Source organism: Callorhinus ursinus, unplaced genomic scaffold, assembly GCF_003265705.2.
Source record: "Callorhinus ursinus isolate GAN/ISIS: 27379988/994484 unplaced genomic scaffold, GSC_fseal_2.0 scaffold32, whole genome shotgun sequence".
Taxonomy (NCBI): Eukaryota; Metazoa; Chordata; class Mammalia; order Carnivora; family Otariidae; genus Callorhinus; species Callorhinus ursinus.
Window position 1 is genome coordinate 914,706 of NW_027397094.1, and position 11,853 is coordinate 926,558.

The following is an 11,853-nucleotide window of genomic DNA, read 5'->3' on the forward strand; positions in this document are numbered from 1 at the left end:
ACAGAGGAAGCCATATTCTCACTAACAGAGAATGGATGCGCATATGTGGAAGGGAAGGAAACTAGGGCAAACCCTATTTGAATTGGAAGTGTCAGTATGAGCTCATGACTTTTAATAGATAAGATAGATGATAGAGAGATAGATTGTTAGATCAATCCGGATATCCATATACCAGTTCCCTGTATGACTGGACCTATATATCTAGATATGCTTGTAATGGTACATGAAGTAGTATATTCTTATCCTCAAAGGGTGGGAAAGGAAAGAACAAATCTCGAGTTAATAACTTACAGGCAATTGTCCTCCAAGCATTTTGTAGAGTCCAGTGCTTCTCATTCAGTTAATTTTCACACCCCTCAGGTCAGAAATTGATGGACTCCATTTAAAGGAAAATGGTAGGAAGATAAATGATCTTCCCAGCTACCCCAGGCTTTATAGTCCACGGCAGTCTTGAATTACTAGATACTCATAAGACCTCATGACATTAGATTGATAGAGATGGTATAAAGTCAGCTGCAAAGATACTGATTAAAGCTAACAAAATGGATAAAAGGGTGCCCAAATGTATTTAAAGAGCAAGATCCTCTTGAGAAATAATATGAGGCTCCTTAATAGTTAGAAATTTTCATCTCATTTTAAAGTTAGAATTCAAATCAGCAAAAGAAGATCTTTTACAATAACTCAAAAATAGAAAATTTGGGGGATAATATACTAGAAAAATTTGTACATAATTCAGTCAGCTTCTCTCCAGGAGAAATTCATGAAGCACTTACAATTCCTTTTTAGTCTTTAAGGAGGCTGCACATCAGAACGACGCCGAGGGGGGCGGCTGACGTGGGGAGTCTGGAGGATGGAGGAAATGGCTTCCTGTCAGCCCTCCCATCAGCCCACGTCCTTGCGTGGAGGAGCCAAGCTGGAATCAGAGAAATGGGTTCCAAAGAGCTTCCTCAACACCTCTCCTAGTGTCTTTCTCCCAAAGTCTGTGTTTTCCAAAAATAACATCCACGTCATTTTTCCTCCCCTGTAGCACATGCCTGTGACCCTCCACTGAGCATTTTTTGGTGGGAAGCCTGGGGAGAGTGAGCTGCCCTAGGGATGGTCTCTTTTAGAGCTCATGACGGTTCTTGAACCTATACTGTTTATCCAGGGTCTTTCGTGACAGTGGTAACTGATTTAATAAGTCTTACAGGCATATAATCCCACATTTTCTCCCCCATTCCAAACCTAAATAAGAATGAATGATAGCTTATGGGGAGCAAATGTGTTTCTCCTAACCCTCGAAAATTCTAGATGCCAGTTGTTACTAAATATTCATATACCAGTTGGCCAGAAGGGATGAAAAAGAGTTTTCCTGCAGTGTTCACAGTTCATGTGCTACTTAGAACATACCTTCCAGGCAATCAACTTTATGTAGCCAAATAGAATTCAGGAGTGAGGGTGTATGCTAACCATACTTTAAAGAAGTGCTCTTTTTTTGTAGATATGAGAAGGTTCCTATTAGAGCAGTTATTTATTTTGAGACACGAATCCTAAAAAAGAATAGCTACATGGACAAAGCTCTAAAAGCAAAGGGGATGAAATGAATAAAGAACAAAAATGCATGCTGACTCTGATGAAAGTAATGCCTGAGCAAGGAGTCCTGTTAAGGATGTTGGGCTTATGTTTAAATGGATTGATGAAAGCCCTCTCCCTGTGGCAGTGAGAGAGAAGGGGACCTTACAGGATGCTGCACGGGGGTTGTCTGAGTCTCGTCAGTCTTCAGTAAGTGAACGATTGCCCCACCAAGTACTAGGGATATAAAAATCTTGATAAATAGTAAGTTCTAAAAATTACCTGTGGGATCCTAATGCTTGTAATCAAGGTGTGGGAAGCAAATGATGAGAGATTTAAGTAATGCGTAGAACAATGATCTTAATACTGACAATACTTTAGGGACCGGTTTGGCTGGTATCACCCATGTAACCATCCCAAGGACTGAGCTGCCGCCATCAACCCCTTGGTTACCTAGACCAGGGAATTTAAGCACAGAGACTGTGTGATCTCCCCGAAGTCACAGAAATGGTGGAGTTCGCATCACAGTCCTAAACCTCTGCCTCCTAACTGTGGTCTTTTCCTGCCATGTCATATACCATGCTGTTCTTTCTTTTCTTTTCTTTTTAAGAAAATCTAATGAGGGGAGCCTGGTTGGCTCAGTCGGTTAAGCATCTGCCTTTGGCTCAGGTCGTGATCTCAGGGTCTTGGGATGGAGCCCCGCATCAGGCTCCCTGCTCAGTGGAGAGACTGCTTCTCCCTCTCCCTCTGCCTGCCGCTCTGCCTACTTGTGCTCTCTCTCTATCTCTCTGTCAAATAAGTAAATAAAATATTTTTAAAAAATCGAATGAGATTGCCATGCTGTTGTTTGAATCAGGTAAATGAGAAATTGGCTTCATAATTATCTTACTTTGACCCTATTGCTTAGAGAAATGTTTATTAATAAAAAAATAAAAAGAAATTTTTATTAATAAAAAAACTCCAAATATGGAGTTTCATGACTTTTCAAACATTTTTTTAAATTGGGAACTATAACATAAAAACAAAAAACCTATGTAAAAATAGAACATTGGTTAATGTATACAATGTATACAATTTTGTGCATATTTTTCATATTACATCGATCTCTTAAAAATTATTTTAACTGTTTATTATGAATGTGACAGATATGAAAATTTTAGTCAAAACAAGAGCGTGAAGCAAAACTAAAATTCATTTCCCATTCTTCTATCCTTTCTGCTACTCTTTGGAGGTAACCAGAGTTACTCACTTCTGTGAGGTCTTCTGGAAAATGTTTATGGACATGTAAACACATGCAGAAGTATTCACTGATGTGCACTTTGGTGTCTGGTACTCAGTTATTTATATAGATAGTTTTATATCATGCGTACTTTGGTCCTTGATTTTCTTTAAGTGGGGATATTTTCATTATGTAACTTTCACACGTAGCTTCTGGAGTACTTCTTTCTTTAGTCTTTTTTTCCAACCTGGTTAGATGTTCCATTTCAGATTATTTTATTGATTTCTTCCTAACCTATGAGTAAATATTGAATCAGTGCTGGGTTCACATGCTTACATCACTTCTCTCTTTGATTGAAACTCTTTCTAGGTGATGTCCTGCAGTGTCTTGGTTAAATGTCATCTGTAGAATGATTGTTCCCACATTAATATCTCCAGACTTGTCATGTCTGCTGAACTCTAGATTCACAAGTGCCGGAAGTAGTTGGGGTCTCCCCCATGTTACCTAAATGGACTCTCCCAACTGAACATATTCCAAACAGCATTCTTGGTTCCCAATCTCAACCCTGCTTACAGAATTCACACCATCTGATAAATGGCAGCTCGAATCTTCTGGTGGTTCAGGCCAAAAACCCTGGGTATCACCTTCTGTGCTCCCTTTCTCACACCTCATGGCCAATTCGCTAGTGAATTCTTTCCGTTCTATTTTCAGAACATACCTACAATTTAACTTCTTCTTACTCTATCCACTTCCTTTTTTTGGTCCAAAGAAATGTCCTATTTCTCACTTCCATGAGGTAAATGGCTTTATAACTGGTTTCCCTGATCTATCCTGGGTTATACCAAAAACTGTTTTTAGGCAGAGTCTCGTTGCCCAATTTAGACTCATTATCTCCCGAAGAGGAAGAAGTTAGGCCACAGTGAAGATTCATCTTTCTCTGCCTCCAGGGCACTTTACTGAAGATGGGGAAGATGGCAGGCTCGGGAAGGGTGGAAACCCGTGAGCAAATATCAAGTTCCTCCTGAGTCCACGGTTAGGCTTTGGCCGTTTCCTAAGAAAAGGGACCCTAATAGCCAAGCGGTCAGCAGGAAAATCATGAGGAGCGTAATCCTTCCCAGAATATTTAAGGAAGAATCATTCTAGTTTTGGAATTACAGATTGGTTAGACAGGCTCGAGTGTAAAGCTTGAGAACATAAAGCATTGAATCCATTTCTTTTGTGCAGTCATTTAATTTAGCTGAGTAAATCTCTTCACATGATGTTCCTAGTAGGACTGATTTCCAGGAGGTTCCATACAGTCATCTTCAAAGTATTTGTGCCCAGCTCTAAACTGCCTTTAATTATAGCATACTTTGCAGGTTGTAGAACTTTTTCACATCCTCTATCACATGCTACTTATATATTCTTTCAATTATATTGATCTATTGGGTGAAGGTTTTCTCTTGGGCTTATTTCACTTTGCCTACTGTTTATAAGGATTGTACGTGCTGTGGGGTGCTGCAGCACCCCATGCCTTTCTGTGGCTATACAACATCCCATTGTATTTGCACACCATATTTGTGTATCCGTTCATCTGATGATGGACGCTTGTGCTGTTTCCACCTTCAGGCTATGGCGAATAGTGCTGCTGTGAACATCTGTGTACACGAGTTTGTTTGAGTGACTACTTTGAATCAGTGTATACCTAAGAGCGGAATTGCTGGGCCATATGCTGTTGATGTTTAATTTGTGAGGAACGGCTATAGTTTGAATGTCAGTGTCCCCCCAAAACTCATGTTGAAACCTTAGCTGACGGGCCAGTTACGTAACTGCCTGCAAGGATGAAAGCCGGGGCTCTTCAGCGGAGGATAACCAGACCTTCCACAGTGTATCCTCCTCAGTGCGAAATAGGATATGACTGACGGGCAAGTGGACAGGAGATGCACCCATAGGATAAGGAGCACAAGGAACAGAGCCTGGTGGGACAGCCCGGCGTGGCCATTGCCGTGAGCAACGGAGGGCTGGTATCCGCCCTCCATTGGCAGGGATGACAGACATCTGAGTTTGAAAGTGGTTCCCAGGCAATCATGATTCAGCCTCTGCACCTGGGATCTGCCGATGTAAAGTGATGTTTGCTACGCCCCGGGTTGCTGATTTCTCACCCCACTCCTCTAGGGCTCCGCGCAGAGCTCCATGTGATCTCTGATGCACTCTCTTAGTGGCTTGTGAACTTCACCTCCAAGGTCCTGCTGACGTTTTCCTTTTTGTCGAGTGTCCAGTTCAATTATTTCCTGAACCCACAGGGAGTGGTGTGACCCCAGGCTCTACTTGCCTGCTCACAGAGGTCACCTGCCTTGCAGCTGGCTTCTTTTTTTGTCTGTGGTATGAAGGGGAACTCTTTGTTCCAAATCTTTATAGCTTCCCAGCAGCCTTCAGACAACACTTAATAAAAGGCCAGCGAATGATGCAAAAAAGAGATTTAGGACAGATATTTTTTGAAATAGGGAACCTAGGAGATATATGACCAGGAGTTAAATCCTGGGGCCAGAGAAATGTCTGGTGTCTTTTGCGACATCTGGAGCATTTGGTGGGGACAGGGTAGAAGCAGATACTGCTGAGTGGGTACACTGCCTCATCTCCTTCTCCTGCATCATTCACTTATTCAGCATCAGTGTACATGAAACATTGGTAACTGCCACCATATAAAAAGTAAACAAGTGTTGTTCTTTGGAAGCTTATAATAAACATCACAAACACAAAAGATCCTATTTTCTTAACTGCATTGATTAATCTAGTAGAGATTATTTGAGACCATGTTCTCTCCCTCTTAGTTGGAAGGAACAGAGAGCCGCTCAGGCCTTGTCCTTCATGTTATCTTAGGCATCAAAGATGGGGGAAACAGGACAGCTAACCCCATGGGAACCATCACTTACAAAAACCGGCAAACCATCAGGAACTGAGGCAGAGAGAAATGGGGAGATCAGGAGATGAGGCTGGGCAGAGGGCACGCAGTGTGGCCTAGGCCATGGTGAGGATTATATATATTATACTGCATGTTTTGTTTGGGGGATTTTTGACTCCCAAATAAATTACATTATTTTCCCTTTGTGTCTAGTGTAAGATACAGAGTCTAGTGAATAAGATCTAGTGTAAGGTGGGCCCTGCCTTCTCCTCACAACTCTGGATCGATTCTGTTGCTCAACAGGCAGCCGTGGTGCTCTGTCCATCTTAAGGAAGAACCCAGTGATCCAGATGAGGGGATGTGTCTTCAGGTGTCCATTAATCAGAACTGACTTACTGAGTCTTACTGTATAAAAGGGATGACATGCCCACTTGCTTCAAAACAGGATTGCTGTTGCTAAGATTGGCAGTTACGTTCCCAGCCACTACACCGAGTCCAGCACAGAGAAACCTGCATTTGGTCACGGGTTGAGAGACCAATTGAAGGTAAAACATTAGCAAGTTAGTTAGAGCTCCTTCCTCACCCAGAGCACCAGACAATGTCCTGGGGTCCCTGCTCCCGGTGCATCTCCTGCCAGGAGCAGCCTCAGTGGGGCCGACCCCTGTCTCCCACCCATTCTCTCAACCTGGCAGTTACCTTCAATTCATCCATCCTGTGTTCTTTCACCAAAGGCCCTCTTTTTCCAAGGTGACAGCTGTCCAATTTTTTCTTGCTTCTTTTTCTTCTCCCCCAGAAAAGTTGTCCTTTGTGTAGAGATGTTACATTTTCTCCTGAATACATTTTCTTCTGAGCAAAGAGAGAAACTCTAAAACCAGGGATCCAGGTTTCCAGGAGGATCGGGGATTCTATAATACTATCAAGTAAATCAATTGCAATTTATTCTGTTTTCAAAAATAATGGGACACCTGTCTGGGAAAGCAGTCAGTTGCCACAAAATGTACACTAAGTTAGATCTATCTGCCCATTCTGTCCATCCCTTTAATGGACATTCTACAGTTGATAGGTAGTTTACTATTTAATCATTCTAATAGAGGTCCCGTTACAAATACTACCCAGAGAAGACACTGGCAATATGAAGAAGAACCCACAGTGGTACGTCCTGTCTGCTTTATATTCTGCACCTGTGTTATACGATACCATATTCGCAAGAAGGTAATTATACTATATAAATGCATCAGTAATTATTCCTACAAGTACAAATTCACTTATGATCTTGTTAATAAGTAAATTATAGGACAGTTATGTATGACACTGATTCAAACTACAATATCAGAAAGTCTCCATGATGAGAGAAATCAGTTGTAGACCCCAGTAATTAAAGAAGGGTTACTTTAGAAGTTGTCCCACTGAAGGGGGGAAGAGAAAACTTGAGAAACACTTGTGAAGTTCAAGTCCAGAGGCATAGCCTCCCTCCATCCCTGTTTTCCCCAGCGGGGTGGCCGTGGCAGTCATGCTCCAGATGGTGTAGCCACGAGGTGGAGGAGGGATATCTGCTCTGCCTTTAGACTTTACCAGAGTGAGAAATAAAAGTTTGTTGTGCGAAGCCATTGATATTGTTGGGTTTGTCTGTTTAGCAGCTCACAGCATATACCCTTCCTGTAAAAACACTGCTTTTAAGTTACTAACATTATGATGAGTTATTTGCCCTAGATTCGAATCTGGGAATACTAAATCCCTTTGAACAGACCAGTTTCTCTTTATGAGATCAGTGCGTTGCTCTCGGTCTCCCCTGGATTTTAATGCTTGTTGAGCTAATTATTATTACTTTTTAAACTTCTCTTTTGAAAAGTCAGAAATCTTATAGCTGACCCAACAGAAAGCCTCCCTATCTGATCCTGCACACAGGTGACTAGTTGAAAAGGAAGAGGGCTGCTTCTTTATAGATCTGTGAGGTCACCTTTGGAGTTTAGGTCTCTGGGTCTCCAGCAGTGTCTTCCTTCTACCCACTACATTTTGGTTTTGCTATAATGAAGCAGACAGAATACCCTTGGAATTCTCTGGCAATCTTCCCAAGGTGACTTGCCTGAGCCTTATCTGTGGAGGAGTCTCACCCAGAGAATGTCTGAAACTATGAATCCTTTTCCAAATTGAACTGTAGAAACTAAGTTAACTGGAGGTTCACCTGGTTTTATTCCTTTGATCTGAAAGGTCAAGTATATTTGAAATGCACTTAGGGGACTAATCTGTGCAAGAAAGATCCTGGGCTGATGCTTTCCTGGACAGTCTACTCATCATCATTGCCAATGAGAACCTTGTAAATTGTCTTTTCAGAACACAAGGGCTGTCTAGAGTGAGTGGCCAAGAGGGCTCTGGCAATCCCAATTATTTCTGGAACATATTCTAGTATCCATGCAATCATCGGTCCACCCAACAATAAATAATAAATAAATATAGTCTTTTCATATTCCTAGGCCTGTGAGTAATTATCATTAGGTTATTTATAGAATGTTATTCATCATTGAGAATAATTCTGACATTCTGAATCAATTACAGGGGATTTTAAACTAAAATGCTGGTTCAAAGTCATGAACGCAGATGACAACCTTGCCATGAGACTCTTAAGTGCATTTCCATTTAAACAAACCAGTATTAAGTTAGACTGAAGATTGTTTTAAAATGAACTAGTAATGATTCCCAGATTATGTTCTTAAGCAGTTATAATTCCTTACTTCATTTTACGTGGCCTCAGATTTCTCGATTTCCATGGTTTCCATGGAGTGATTCCACGCAACATCTTATGTTTCAGTAAATGTAAAGCCCAAAGTCTGTGCTGCCTCACCCTCGCAGAGCATTCTGGTTCTTTCCCTGAAAGAGGGAAAAAGAATGGGTGCCCTTTAAACTTTAGGATGGCAGCACAACTGTCTCAAAAGTGTTGATTTGGATCTTTTTGCTTTTTTGGTTTTTGGTTGGATGAACTAGTGTTCCAGTTAAATCAGGGTGATTACTAATGTTGCAACCACCAGACGACCCAAAATCCCAGCATAAAAATGTCCCACATAACCACCTCCCATCGTGTAAGATTTCTTTTCCCAATATGCATTTCTTTTTCAAGGGCAACATCTAGATCTTTCTGTGGCAAATGGATCACAGAACTTATCGTCCACACTGGAATACTTTTGTGAGTTTAATGGGGCACCGTTAATAATTACACCAAGAAAGCAGCTGTCTGCCAGGACACGAGTCACCTTAGCCTGTGGAGAGTCCCTCTTCTGTTTCCTATTCTTGAATCTCCAGGAATGCCCTGGGTCTGTTTCTCCCTTACCCCGGCTTGCCTGCTTTTCCTTCTGTTAAAGTAACCTGCGTTATTATCTCCTTCCTATTACCTTCGTGAGAGTGAACTAGTGGGGACACTCAAAACTTTTTCAAAAATTCCTGACCATTCACTCATTTATCCAGTTAAATATTACAAGCTTTGTTATTTGGCTGGGGATCCCATTCTGAACAAGTAAACAAGTTCAGTCTCTGCCTTAAGGCCCCTCATGAGACAGGTTTTTAAAAAAGCCAATGATTCCACGAGCTCAGGTTTTTAAAAAAGCCAATGATTCCACGAGCTGAGTGAGGTGGAAGTGACATGCCATGGCAACCGAGGAGAAAGCACGTAACCCTTATCACACGGGCCAAGGTGGCTTCCTAGAGAAGAGACTTATGCACACTTAAAGATGAGTAAGAACTGGCCAGAAAGAGGGTGTTCTAAATAATGGAAACAAAGACTGTGTATTGCAGTTTAAAGTCACTAAGGCTGAGACAGCGAAGCTGTTTTGGCAGTGTGCTGCCGTGGTCATGTCAATGGCAGTCAGGAAAATCTCTCTAACGTTGTACCGGATTCCTTCCCGCTCTCAGGCCCTGCTAGAACCCGTTAGAATGGCAGCCCCTCGGCTCATGCGCAGGACAGGAATTGGCCAGCATACATGTCCTAGCCTTTACGTAAAAGACGAACCAAAATGACATGGCTCTTTTTCTCCCAAACTGGGGGCAGTGCTCTTCCAAACAAGGCAAAGTGATAAAAACAAGCCAGAAATCCCTCCAATTCTGTCTTCGTGATGATGGTGATGACAGCGACAATGGCACTACCATCTACTGCGTGACTTTTATTACCAAACTCTGTTGGAACCCATCGGACGTTGAATTTTCCCATAATTAGACCCTAAGGAGAGGTTATGGGAGATGATCCTGGAAGCACAGAGCAGCAGGAAGGGAAGAAGCCCAAACGAATGTGAGTGAGTGGTCACTTCTGTAAGCTCAGCCCTGCTTGGGACCCTCTGAGAAGCCTAGCAGCAGACGGTCCAGAGCCATCCCCAGCCCACCAGGCATTTGGAGGCCAGGGCATTTTACCCACTGGCTCCAGGCCACCGTGGCCGAAAGCTGCCATGCAAAAGACCAGCATTATTGACCTGAGCTCAACTGGAGTGAACAACAGCTTATTGAGTACGTTCAGGCTCTCCAGAAACTGAAATGTTTCATCATGATGCAGAGGAACTGTGTAAAGAACTCCTTGAAACTCAAGCAATTCCGAGGAACAACTCTGAATCATCGGTTTTTTCATGGAGCAGCTCCATATAGATACAATATAGAAAGCCCCAGAAGGTGTCAGCTATACGGGCATTAGGGGAGATGCTCATTCTGTGGGAAAAGCCTGTCTGTCTCCAGCTGTATGCAGCCTTCATAACCCTTTGTCTCCAACAGATACTTGTCTAAAACTCCTGGAGAACTGGCCACTATTAGCTAAATAACAGGCCTCCTCCCTCTGCATTTTGCTGTTGTTGTTCTTATCTGTTCTAACAGAGTGCCCATTGTGTGGGTGGAAAAACAAGGTTTCTTGCCCTGTGCCAACACACAACTTAGCAAATGCTGAAATGCTGTATTTAAGTCAGTAATCAAGGAAGTAAGGAAATGGCAGGGAAAGCAAAAGAGAAATAATATTTAAAGACAATATCTTACATTTACTGACGGCTTTACACCTGTCAGGCACTTTATATGTATTTTCTAATTTTATCCTACTAAATTCTATCACTACGTAAGCTTTGTTAGCCCCATCTTGTAGGTGAGATAATGCAGACTTGAGTAGGATAAATGATGGTTCGTGGTTTTTTTTTTTTTTGATGTCTGATCATATTTATTTGTCACTCATAGAAAATCTCATTTTTGACTGGACTCAGACTTAGAGGTAGAAGCTCTCAGAGAGGACAGCCTCCGTCTCTTGGCAATCTGTTCCTGGCGTTTTTCTTTGGCCTCCTTCATTCTCTTGGCCAAGAGTTTAGCATATTCTGCAGCCTCTTCCTTATTTTTCTTAGTGCGCTGCTTCTTCAAAGCAATACGCCGCCGTTTGTGCTGGAGGACTCATGGAGTAACAAGACGCTGAATCTTAGGCGCTTTGGTTCTAGGTTTCTTCCCTTCTTTGTTTAGGGGCTTTCTCACAACATACTGGTGGACATCATCTTCTTTAGAGAGACTGAAAAGTTTGCGGATTCTGCTGGCTCTTTTGGGCCCCAGGCGACGAGGCACAGTAGTATCAGTGAGTCCAGGAATATCCTTCTCCCTTTTTTTTACAATGACCAAGTTGAGAACACTGAGACTGGCATCCACAATGCAACCCCGAACAGATTGGCGCTTTCTCTCTCCAGTCCGCCTTGGTCTATAGCAGGAGTGCCCCTTACTCAGCAGCAGGCAGACACGAACATGGGTCAAGACACCCTGCTTCATGCGGAAGCCTTATTTGTCATTGCCACCACTGATTCGGACCACATAACCCTTCCATTCTTCACCCAGAGCATCAGCAGCAACTTCTGTGGCCATACGCTTCTCATAAAAGGTACAAAGTTTGTGTTCATCGTCCACTTCAATGAGTTTCTGGCAGCCAGTAGCTGGGAAAGAGATGTTCAGCTTCATCCTGAAGCAGCCTACCGCCTCCGAGGCGCCACGAAAAAGAGGGGTTCGTGTTTTAACAGTACAAGTATGCACTTGAAATCGTGTCTATTTACTTTAAAAATCCAAACACTTACCCCAAATTGTATGTTGCCCCTGAGGAAAGGAAGTGGGGGGAGAAAACAGATGGGAAAGCAGGAAAGGAAGAAAAGAGAGGCAAGAGAGGTGGATGGAGACTCGGAGGGAGGGAGGGATTAAAGGATCGATTCTGAACTGGCCG

At 42.6% G+C, this 11,853-nt stretch overlaps 1 pseudogene; it reads right to left on the reverse strand.

Annotated features, from left to right (window-relative positions):
* Positions 1 to 10,805: 10,805 nt before the first annotated feature.
* Positions 10,806 to 11,630, reverse strand: LOC112807968 (small ribosomal subunit protein eS6-like; annotated as a pseudogene).
* Positions 11,631 to 11,853: the final 223 nt, after the last annotated feature.